This window comes from Scomber japonicus, chromosome 3 (genome assembly GCF_027409825.1).
Source record: "Scomber japonicus isolate fScoJap1 chromosome 3, fScoJap1.pri, whole genome shotgun sequence".
NCBI classification, from domain to species: domain Eukaryota; kingdom Metazoa; phylum Chordata; class Actinopteri; order Scombriformes; family Scombridae; genus Scomber; species Scomber japonicus.
Window position 1 is genome coordinate 17,646,234 of NC_070580.1, and position 12,104 is coordinate 17,658,337.

At 39.3% G+C, this 12,104-nt stretch overlaps 1 pseudogene; it reads right to left on the bottom strand.

Annotated features, from left to right (window-relative positions):
- Window positions 1-238: 238 nt before the first annotated feature.
- LOC128355254 (uncharacterized) lies at window positions 239-3,545 on the bottom strand (annotated as a pseudogene).
- Between the last annotated feature and the right edge of the window lie 8,559 nt (window positions 3,546-12,104).

Below are 12,104 nucleotides of genomic sequence, written 5' to 3' on the forward strand. Positions count from 1 at the left end.
GAGATCTAGTGTTTAAGAGTCCACATTTAACTCTCTTATTTTGATCCATTACTGAAGTGGTATTAATTTTAATCAGATTTTTGTGAATAGCTCCTCTATTTGAAGCTGAATTAACTGGTTTAGGTGGTCGGGGGACAGACACCGTTTCTATATGTAATTGGGTGGGTAACTGCTTTAATGGAAGCGCAGAGAAGCGTGTAAGACTGCAGCTCTGTCTCCTAGTCTGGACTCTGAGTTGTCATGGGTTTGGGTCAATAAATTCGGCCATGTTGCTAGATAAGAGAGCAGCTCCATCCAAAGTGGGATGTATGCCGTCTCTCCTAATCAGACCAGGTCTTCCCCAGAAAGTCTGCCAATTTTCAATGAAGCCCACATTATTATCTGGACATCACCTCAACAACCAGCGGTTAAATGACGACATGCGGCTATACATGTCATCACTAATCAAATTAGGCAGGGGCCCAGAGAAAACTACGCAGTCCGACATTGTTTTAGCGAATGTACATACCGACTCAACATTAACTTTTGTGACCTCCGACTGCCGTAGTCGGGTGTCATTTCCACCAACATGGATAATAATCTTACTGTATCTACATGTATCCTTATCCAGCAGTTTTAAGTAGGCTATGACTCAATGTCGCCCGTTCTGGCCCCAGGAATACATTTAACTATGGTCCCTGGTGTCGCTAATTTCACGTTTCTGACTATGGAGCTGCAAATAATCAGAGTCTGATTATCAGCAGGTATGTTGCTGAGTGGGGAGAATCTGTTAGAAACATGAAGAGGTTGGTGGTGAACCGTGGGCTTCTGTTTGCTGCTATGCTTCCTTCTAGCAGTTACCCAGCGATCCTGGTTTCCCGGCTGCTCAGGAACCACCGGGGGATTAGCAGCTACGCTAGCACTAGCTGTAGGTCGGCTCGCACCGGCTACATGGGGCTGGCTAATTACTGGAGCTGACTGGCTTTCCGTGGTGCAGAACCGCGCTTCTAACTCACTAAGCCTGGCCTCCAAGGCTACAAACGAACGGTATCAGTACTGTCAAAGGAGACAGAGGAGTAGCTAAACATGTGACACACCGAGCAAGACAGAGCAGGAGAGAGAGAAGCCATGGCTAACCGCGACTAGCTGTAGAGCTAACAGGGGAGCAAAAGCAACAGATGTAAAACAGTGGGTTGCTAAAAGATCGAAAAAGCAAGGGCGCTTTAAAACAGACTACAGCAAACTACAGACTAGCGTGTGCTTAAGTGTACAATGGATAAGTATTCACAGGAATAAAGAATATATCAAAATTAGCTAAGTAGAGAGCAGACACGCTATCAGTAACACAGTCGGAAACCGGAAGTGACGGAATATTCTTACCGGAAGTGACGATCCCCACTGTGTAAGTATATTCTACTAATGTGTATTATAATGTACTTGAATAAATTAATAACTTTAAGTTAAATGGAGTAAAATAGTTGAAGTTAAAAGTAATTGTAAGTTAAGTTTTAAGTTTTCGTCATGACCACACATCTTTATCTAAATTGGGGTGTTAAACATAAGGCCCAGCTGGGTAACTCTGCAAAGTGTGAACATTGCAGGAAAGTCATTTCCAATGTTTCCGTAAAATACAATTATTTTACCACAGGGGGTAAAATAGGCTAAAATAGGGGCTCTCCCAGCCGGGTCTGGTCCAAATATGGGCAGCAGGCACAATTACTCATCGGCTGCTTGGCGTGCCATTTGACACTGGTGACTTTCACGTAGGTGATCTCCTAAAAACCTTTATTGAAGTTTAATCCTTTTTTAAACACATAATCATCTGTGTTTTTCTCTCTTCGTCGAGATAAATGGGAAGCCGTCGGATCTTGCTGGAGATATGGACAGCCAAAGTAACACGGACTACAGATGTTGTTGTACAATGACTTTGAGTCACTGAGGACTTCCTGAGTTGGTGCAGACGCGAATGACATTTTTAACTCTCTTGTTGGGGCGCTGGACAGGGTCGGAGTGGGTACAGATGGCACACCATCAATGATCGTAAAAAAGGCAAGTGTTATGACAAGTTAGACCCACTCAGAATGTACTCGTACTGGATACTGAATGTCAAAAAACTGAGAAGTAATGCTGAACTTGCACTAACTTTTCTTAAGATATCCCAGGCTGTTCATCATCTGTTAAAATGTAGCCTACAGTTAAGAGTTTTTATTTATTAGTTATTTTTGTCAAATCCCTTTCATCACCGCACCCTGCACCTATCTCTGACTCACTAATTGTAACCCCTTTTCCACTACTGCGGCCAAGCAGCGTTCGCTTGGTCAAATCAGCCGCACATTTTTTTCTATTGAGCAAGGTTTACTCGAAAAGTACACAGTAAAAGTACTTCATATTATACATGCAAGTAGTCTAGGAAGTACTTAGTTCAGCAGTGTATGAATCCAAAACTACTTATGGAAAATAATCTTACCCCACAGCCATTACCAGTAGCTCTTCAGAGCAGTTTCATCACGAATATACCATAAATGTTAGTAGATTTACGCACTTGAAAAAATGTGCGGCTGATTTGACCAAGCAAACGCGAACTTCTGCTGGCTTGACCGCAGTCAGAAACACGGTTCATACTATTGAAGTAATGCCATCAGACTCTAAAGTTAGGCTGCAGGTCTTATATGTCTTCATTATAATTTTGTTTTTGTTAGTTGTTGCTGTTACTTTTGGCCTATTAAAAGATGAATACTCACATGTAACGATCACAGAGGTTCCCCTCAGAGCAGCTGATGAACCTATGGGTTGAGCTTTCGTCTTTTCGGGTGGGGCCTTTTATGCAGGAGAACATATTTATTTAAATATCTGATATCTTACGTGTTTACACGTGTAATTAATGTGTAGAGAAGTGGTGTCAGACCTACCTGTCAGGGTGCTCTCCCAACTTTCTTTTGCTCGGACGCCTCTCTCGGGGCTCGCCGGTGAAATTCACCTGCAGCTCCAACTGATGCAGCCACGAAGGACTCTCACTGGGAGAGAGATGTGTCATGGGATCTTGGATCCCCTCTACGGTGTTATTATCAGGCTGTAACACAGAATATTTGGACAGGCTACTGGTTACAGTGGCGAATTTAAATAACGCCACTGGGTGAGATGAGCGGAATTCCTCTGCAGCGCTTTTTTTTTGAAGGCTTCCCCTGTATGAGCCACTCCGAAGAAATGTTAACATGCGGAGGACAGGTAGCACAAGCAAAAAGGCAATGCAAAGGACTTGACATAATACATAAAATGCACTCAGATAAAATATTTAAAGTACAGTGTAGCCTATATTTTGAATCTTTAAATTCGGATTAAATCAAAAAGTAGCAAATAGGCTAGAATAAGAAGTGACTGTATGTCAGAAACAAATGTAACAAATATTTATAACACTGTAGATATCGTCAGCTCATTTTGCTCTATAGGTATTACAAGTGTTCAAACAAATAAGATATTTGATTCATATGTAGACAGTGAAACGTTTACTTTCGTGAAGAGACTTGGTTAAAATAAATCAACATATTTACTGAACTTACTGAAGCCATCTCGACCCTTTGCATCTAAGTCCTCCAAAATTCTAACGGAGAGTGTGTCAGGTCGTTGAATGTTGGAAAGGGTGTGGGCGACTTATTAAAAGATGAAGCCTACCTGACCCCCCCTCCCTCTCTCTCTCTCTCTCTCTCTCTCTCTCTCTCCCTCTCTCTCTATGGGCCCAGATCACGTGTACACACACGGTTTTTAAAAAAATGGTGAAATGACTTGGCTGCTGCCCCCCACCCCACCCCATCTTTCCCTTCAGCAGCACAGGAAGTGGGATACGCTCTTTCTTATATTTGGCATGATGGAATGGAAGCCAGTAACATGGAGCTATGCTTCTGACGCCTGACACCTGTCGCTGCGTGTGTACAAATAAACCATAAGATAGTAGTAATAAGTATTAAGATACAGTGAAGCATCAACCAATCACATTTCACTATTCCCGTTTGGCTAGGCATGACTGTGAAGTTTGGGCTGTGCGCAACATCTAATGTTGAAGCGCTGTATGTAGAAGTGTACTGCTGCAGCAGTAACACAGTATGAGTGCAGCCAAGCTTACAAAGATCCGCTATCTTGGTTGTTGTTTTACATTACAATAGAGAACAAAGTTCTAGCATCTTTTTTTTGTAACTTTTATTTATCAAATGCCAGACAGTCATAAAGTACATAAGTACACATAGCATTCTTTCTTTTTCTTTTTACAACATTCAATGAACTTAAATGAACACCCCCACCCCACCCCGTTTTTATCTTATGTATGTGTACGGGTATGTTGTGGTGCGAGCTGTCAAATGAATTGCCCTCAGGGATTAACCCTTTATCGAGCGAATAACTATTTTTGGTAGGCTATAGCTTCCATAAACATCCAAAATATCCTCTCCATGTCTCTCTGTGAGGTTGTAGAACCATGTGGATGTTTTATATATAGACTTTTTGGAAAATGTTTATGAGGAACCATATGTGGTAACTTCACTGACCTTGATTTGCAACATGAAATTTGAAAAAAGTCACAAAAATTAAAAAAGTCATGTAATATCCCCCAGTAACTCTCTAGGGTAAGCATTTCAATGAGTGTCCTATAAAGGGTTAATAAAGTTGTCTTGAATCTTGAATCTTGATACTGTATCTACTTAAGTAGATTTTCCAGGTCTGTACTTTACTTGAGTATTTTATTTATCTGCCCTTACTCACCACATTTGACCACAAGTATCTGTACTTTCTACTTCTTACATTGTCAACAGGCTCGTTACTTGGTTCAACCGCAGTGACATTATAAAAAGAAGACATGATGTGCAAATAAACGACAGAAAACATTTATTTTTTCTTTTGGTGTGTGCAAAGTTAGTGAGTCAGTGAGGAGAGATTAACGCAGCTACGCTGACAGTCTTATAATAATTGTATATTCTGTCTGTTAATATTTATTGAAAAAACGTTCAGAACATGTTTGTACCTAACTAAATTATCTGTTTCAATCCATATTAGTTGTTGTTAAGCCTTTCAAAAAACACTTTTTCACTGCTCAAAAAACGTGTTCCTCCTGCTTGCACACCGCTTGCATACTGAAATGTGTCAAACAATCAGTGATAGCCAACACAGATATGTGTGGTTAGGAAGAACAAAACGCAATCACACTTATGCGAAACTGATGGTTTCTCAGTTATCAATTTTACCACCACCAACGGAAATGGTTATGGGAATCGTTTGCACGTCACGTTCTCCTGTCTTCTTTCTTCTTCTACTTATTATTATTATTATTATTATTATTATTATTGTCTTTTTTATTTTTTAATCATTCTGAAAGAAGTGGGCTGACGGCGTTCCCTCCCGCCCTCTATACCCCTGTCAATAAAGCCTATCCAAATATTCTTGTGTTACAGTCTGATAACAGCGTAGAGGAGCTCATGGATGCGATGGTATCTGTCAGTGAGAGTCCTCTATATGAGATGAAGGCGCAGGTGAATTTCACTGGAGGGGCCTCGGCTGTGGATGAAAAGGAGCCCCGAAGCAAAAGAAAGATGGGGGAGCACCCCGACAGGTAGATCTGACACCACTACTCTACACATTATTAACACATGTAAACAAGATATCAGAGAACTAAATGCAAATGTTCTCCTGCACAAAAGGCCCGACCCGAAAAGACGAAAGGCCCCTAGGTCAATCAAGGGGAGCATCTGCTCTGAGGGGAACTTCTGATTGAGGCCGGCTCTACGCAGGGGCAAGAGGGGGCAGAGCCCCCTTAAATAAATGTCTTGCCCCCTCACTTCAAAATTTTGGAAGTTGAGAAAGCACATTTTAATATACTCACACAATTAATATACATAACAAGTTGACAAAATAATCTGCAGTAGCGGAAAAATCAGCCGAAAAAGGGACACACACGATGGCCTCCAGTGTCGGCTTCACTCTCAACTCTCTGTCCGCTGTGCGTTTAGCTGCGCAGCTCAGACACACACCCGCACACACGCCTCAGCCCTCATTAAACATCCAATCACTGTTGTCTGTTGCAGTGTGGAAGTGAGCCAAGATTTACCCTGACAGTTTGTTTCCGGTTTCAGCACTGCCGCGGAGTTGTTTAGACTTTGAAGGAGCAGCAGCGTTACAAGCATAGAGATGAGTGCCCATGTCCGCTGCATGTGACAAACTGAAGACAAAAAATGTTCTGATGTATATCTGTTGTGTTTTATAAAATAGTTTGAGAAGATGTTTTATTATTATTCATAAGACTACCTTTCAGTTTTGTAAATATTGACTATAGTGTGTGAAGTCCTACTTTAGGTTAAAATGTATTTGAGAATTAGGCCATCCAGTTAAGATAAATGTTATGTTGTTGGTTGATAAAATCTGGATGAAGGATGTTTTATTTCATTTTACTTTATTCATTTATTTTATTTTTATTTTTCAGTCCCCCCTCCCCCTGAGGGATTGCCACCTTATTGTGGTCAGGGGGTTTGCATGCCTCAGTTAGTCTTCAGGTGGGACACCCAAGTTGGACAGGTCTGAAGGTAGAGGCCTGACAAAGTGCAATCCACTTCTCCAGGTTGGGGTTGGACACATAGACCCCTTTCAATGAAGAAAGCATCGTTACTATAAGCACAGAAAAAAAGTGCTGGAGCATGATGTGTACACATGATGCCCCCTTCACATTTCTGACTGCCCCCTCATATATGCCTGCCTAGAACCAGCCCTGCTGGGGGCAGTTGCAACACTTTTTACATTACTCTCAGTTACTCAGAGACTATTTGGACTAGGCCCACCAAACCTTTACATATTAAACTTACACATGTCTGCTAATTACCCATACCATTTAAATATGTTACATATAACAAACACAATATTGATTTGAATAGAAAAATTAAGATGTTGCAACTGACCCCAAACCTAGGGACAGTTGCAACATGGATCAGGGACGGTTGCAACATATTAAAAACACATTAAACTTAACTAACTAATTATTATTTATTTAGTAATATTTATCATAGGCCTACCTTGTGTCAATGTGCAGATGTTACTGAAGTTATTAAAACTCAATATTTCAGTGTGAGACAAGAAAAACTGAATAATTTGCTTGGTCCTCTGAGAATACTTTTTTTGCTGGTCCAGTACACTGCAAGCGGTATCTTAGGTGATGTCCTGCTTGCAAGTCTTTTTTGTGGAACCTGAATAATGTGGTGCAGCATGTGTCGAAGGGCTTGGCTACTGCCCTGACTGATTTGCCCTCATCTCTTACAATATCTGAGGCTCGTTCTAAAATATTGAGGGGAACCTCTCTGTTAGTGACTCTCTTCCTCACTCTTGGCATACTGAAAACAAACAGAATACAGTTTCTACTTTTAGATGATTTATTCACTATAGGACAACAAATAAATGGACTTTTCTCCTGTTTTCACAAGAAATTTAAAACACATTTTCAAAAAATGATTTCTCTTAAACAATTAACATTCATTACTAAAAAGCAACAATTCAAGTTGAAGCTTAGAAAAAACATTGTTAGCTATGGGTTTAACAAGCAAAGACTCAGCTGAGCCACTTCATCATCAGGACTGTGTAGGTGCTGTTTAACAACCATCACAGTTTGTTTCAAATGTAGCTAAACTCAGAGTTTTGTACAGAAATACATGTGACACCAACATAGGCAATTTAATATGCACTAACCCCATCCATTTGAACACAGCACATATGTTAGTTAATCTGCAGCCTATATAACACTTCAGACTGGTCAGTAAGAACTCGGCATTCTGCCTGTTATGTGGGAGACATTGGAAAATTGTTTTCCAACTTTGCAGTTTGTTAGCAGTTCACGTGTTTTTCTTGAAATGCCTCACAGTGCTAATACTGTTGTATTACATTTTGTGATATGATGTGACAACATGAGATAGAGGAGAATTCAGACTACATTACATTGATGCCATCATATAAATGGCTTAATCAACGTATTTTCCATCATTTATTTTTTAATTAGTTGCAGCGTGTTCAACCCTCCAATCCCCCCTACACACATGATGCCCTATAAACACCAGCCTTTTCAAAATGAGCCCCGCATACTCACACCACTGAGAAGGGCAAGGACACAATGATGAATAGCTAAACAAAAACTGAATTGCAGATAAATGCAGCTTCATTTTCGTTGTGGTTTCGTTTTCTCCCTCGATTACTTCCTGTGCTGCAGCAGCCGTGGTTAAAGAATGAAATTCAAAAGGACTTGATAAACCATATTTGGTGTCACACATTCTTTCATCCTTTTCAGCTTCTACAAGTCAAGGCTTTCTCTTAATAATAAAGCAAACTGAAAAACTAAAGAAAAAGAAAAACTAAAGAAAATTTCAAAACTATAATAACCTTGGTGTAGACATACAATAACACTTTGTATGCACTTTTCTGAACAAGTTTAAATAAATCTATAGAAACAACCTAAGAAAATGTTCTCCTCAAAATGTCTTTTAAAAAAAAAAGTTTTATCTGTAAGTCAGCTCAACATATTGGTACATTTTTGTGGTTATTCTTTTTATTTATTTATTTTTACTAGAATTAATGTCTTAGACTCCATGAAATGTAAAAACAGTTATGAGAGTAATGGAGAGTCTTTTCTTTTCATTACTTCCTTCTTCTCAGTCTGTCACAGTCTCAAACTTGGAGTCAAACATGCCAAAATGATAGTTTGCCTGGTAATATTAAACATGCTGTATTAAGGAAGGGATGATATTTTCGCCCAAGGAGTCATCCAATACTGGTTCCTAGGAAGAGGAATGATCAAGAAATGACTGACTCATTTTTGTTTGCAAACTAAAGATAAAACCTGCTTCTTCCCTCAGATCACAGAAGAGTATTTGGGTGTTTTAAGTGTAAGTGTTTTAAATCTACTGTCATATCCAACCACTGAATCAAAATGCCCTAACCCTTAGGCTTTAAGAGCAGGGAGCTAGCATATTGTAATCTAGATGTCATTATGATCTGATTTTTCATATTAAATCATAAATTGGGACTGTGTCACGCTTAACTGCTCTCTACCATTCATACAGTATTTATTACCAATGAGCATGCAACAAATACTTCGGTTTCAAAACTTACTTCTGTTATGTAATGCTGAAAAACATTTCACAATTTCTTGGTAATCCCATTACTTCACTGTAGCAATTACATTTAGTACACCTTCAATATCCTTAGCCTTGAAGCTCCAGTTTATTTCCAATAAACACATAATTGCTGATGTTGTTTCTAATTAGTATTTGGTTAATTAAAGTTGTGTGAAATAATCGTGTAGCTTCTGGTCATATCTTGGAGAAACTCCTGAACTGTTTTGCAGTGTTTTAATGAGGGAATGAGGTATTGTGACTCCAATCCTGTAACTTTATCTGATTTATTTTTAAAAATATGATATGAATCGGGTCGAATTATTTGTTTTCTGTTTTGGGAAAATTTGTCTTTGGGTCTCAATTTATTTCTTGGATACAACTTTTATACTCCGCCCCTTTTGCTTGTGTGATGACTAACTGTCAGAGGAGGTCTGAATATTTCCCTCTATCAAGAGGGACCCGCCAAGGTTGCCCAATTTCTCCCCTGCTTTTTGCCATAGCAATAGAGCCTCTTTCCATTGCTCTCAAATCTTCTTCACATTTCACTGGTATCTTTACAGCTGGACTGGAACATCGAGTGTCTCTCTATGCTGATGACCTGTTGCTATATGTCACAGACTCAGTTAGCTGTCTAGATAATATTTTACAAATCTTGACAACCTTTGGATCATTCTCAGGGTATAAATTAAATATTAGTAAAAGCAAGTGTTTTCCGGGAAACATAGCGGTGAAGCAGATTCCATCAGATGCACTACCATTTCAATTAGCTCATAACAGCTTTTGCTATTTAGGTATTAATATTTCCCACTCCCTCCCCTTATTATATAAAAACAATTTTACAAAGTTGGTTGTGGAAATTAGGTCTGATTTGGCATGCTGGAACTCTCTCCCTCTCTCTTCTATTAAAATTAATATACTTCCGAGATTTTTGTTTCTTCTCCAGTGTCAATCAATTGTGACAATCATTTATACGATCATTAGACAAAATAATCTCAAAATTTATTTGGGCTGGTAAGAAACCAAGAGCACGTCAAATGGTGCTCCAAAGAAGCAAATTAGACGGGGGCCTTGCACTGCCTAACTTATTATTTTATTATTAGGCAGCCAATCTTCATAAAATCCATGCCTGGTGTAATTCTCCCAGCTAAGACTGGCGCATAATGCAAGATACTTCTTGCCGTCCCTTGTCTTTGGCAGCTCTGGCCTGTGCCCCTCTAGCTTCTCGTTCTCCTAGTTATATTAAAAACCCTATTGTACTTTCCTCTTTGAAAATTTGGAAACAATTCAGGCAACACTTCAAACTTTCAACACCCATCCCATTAAGCCCTATTTGCAACAATCACTCCTTTCCCCCCCTCCAATGCAGACACAGCTTTCACTGTGTGGAGAGAGAGAGGTCTGGTTCGTTTTTCAGATTTTTATTTGGAGGTCTTATTTGCTACATTTAATGATCTCTGCGTTAAATATAATTTACCCCAATCTCATATGTTTCGTTACTTCCAAGTGTGGAATTATGCTTGCACGCACTTTACATCTTTTCTGTACTATTCGACCTCATATCATCTTCGAATATGTCTTCCCTTGTGAAAGTCAGGGATAGTTGGGAAAGGGAGCTTGGCTTTGATTTGACAGATGAGTGGTGGAGAGAGACACTGATCAGGGTCAATTCTACATCTCTTTGTGCTCGTCTTAGTTTAATTCAATTTAAGGTTCTCCACAAAATTCATTTCACTAAAAACAGACTTAGTAGGCTATTTCCAGGCACAAATGACATCTGTTATAGATGTGGCCTATCTCCAGCCGGCCATGTTCATATGTTTTTTCTCCTGTCCCAAACTAGTCAATTTCTGGTCCTGTTTTTTTTAATTGTTAAACAAAGCCCTCAATATCATGTTAGAACCCTACCCACTGATATCTATCTTTGGTGTACCTCGTACACTAACTGGTCTCACTAAGAAAAACTCTGATGTTGTCGCTTTTGCGAATAATTAATGTCTTTTCTGTCTTTGAAAAAAGTTAAATATTCCTTAAGAGGCTCCGCAGCCTCACATATGTAAAGACCCTTTCCTCTCTGGACACCAGCTGAATCTATATATATGTGTATATATATGATATGAACAACTGCATTATAACATTGGAAATATTGTTTCCAATTATGTAATGTTATCAGGAATCATTTTATAATAAAAAATACATGTAAATTGACTTAATTATCTTCAGCACATTTTAATCTGAAGCATTACACATTTTAAGCTGAATTACTGTGTACACTGGCATGTTTATGATTTATCTGTTGCTACCAACAGAGCAAAGAGGGCAGCTGCCCTAAGGCCAGACCCTCAGGGGGCCCAGTTACCCCAGATTGACTGTGTCTATGATGGGAATGAGTCTGTTTTCATTTGATCCAGTGCAAGCACAATATAAGATACACAGGTGCTACATTTTCACCTAACCTTGGCATCCTGTCTTGTGAAGGGGCTCAGGTGTGAACATTTAGTTTTAAACAGTATTATTTCATTTGATATAGAGCTTAACGTTGCTTTTTCCTGAACACATTTATTATTATCAAATCACACAAACTAACTGATTCACAGCAGGCCTGGAGAAAAATGTTTTCCAGTACAAGAGTACTGGTTGGTTTCTATTAAAAAAATGATATTAAGCTGCCAAGTTTTCCTATAGAGACTTTAAGCCCCCACACAAGCAACACAGTGCTTCTGGCAGATGTTCATGTGGTTGAAGGTGGGCAGAGCTATGCTGGAAATTGCTGGAAGGCATGTACACAAAACATGTAATGTTTGTGTACATGTGTCCATAGCTAATCAGTAAAAACTGATGTCTGAAGGGGTATTTGAATTGGGGTAGACAGATATCACATGAAATAATGAGTAATAAAATAATAGTAAGAGAGTCACTTTCCATTCATTTGTAGCCCCAGTTCATCACTGTTTATAAAATACTGCTGTGCATTTTCTAAAACAAAAGCAAGACCGAAGT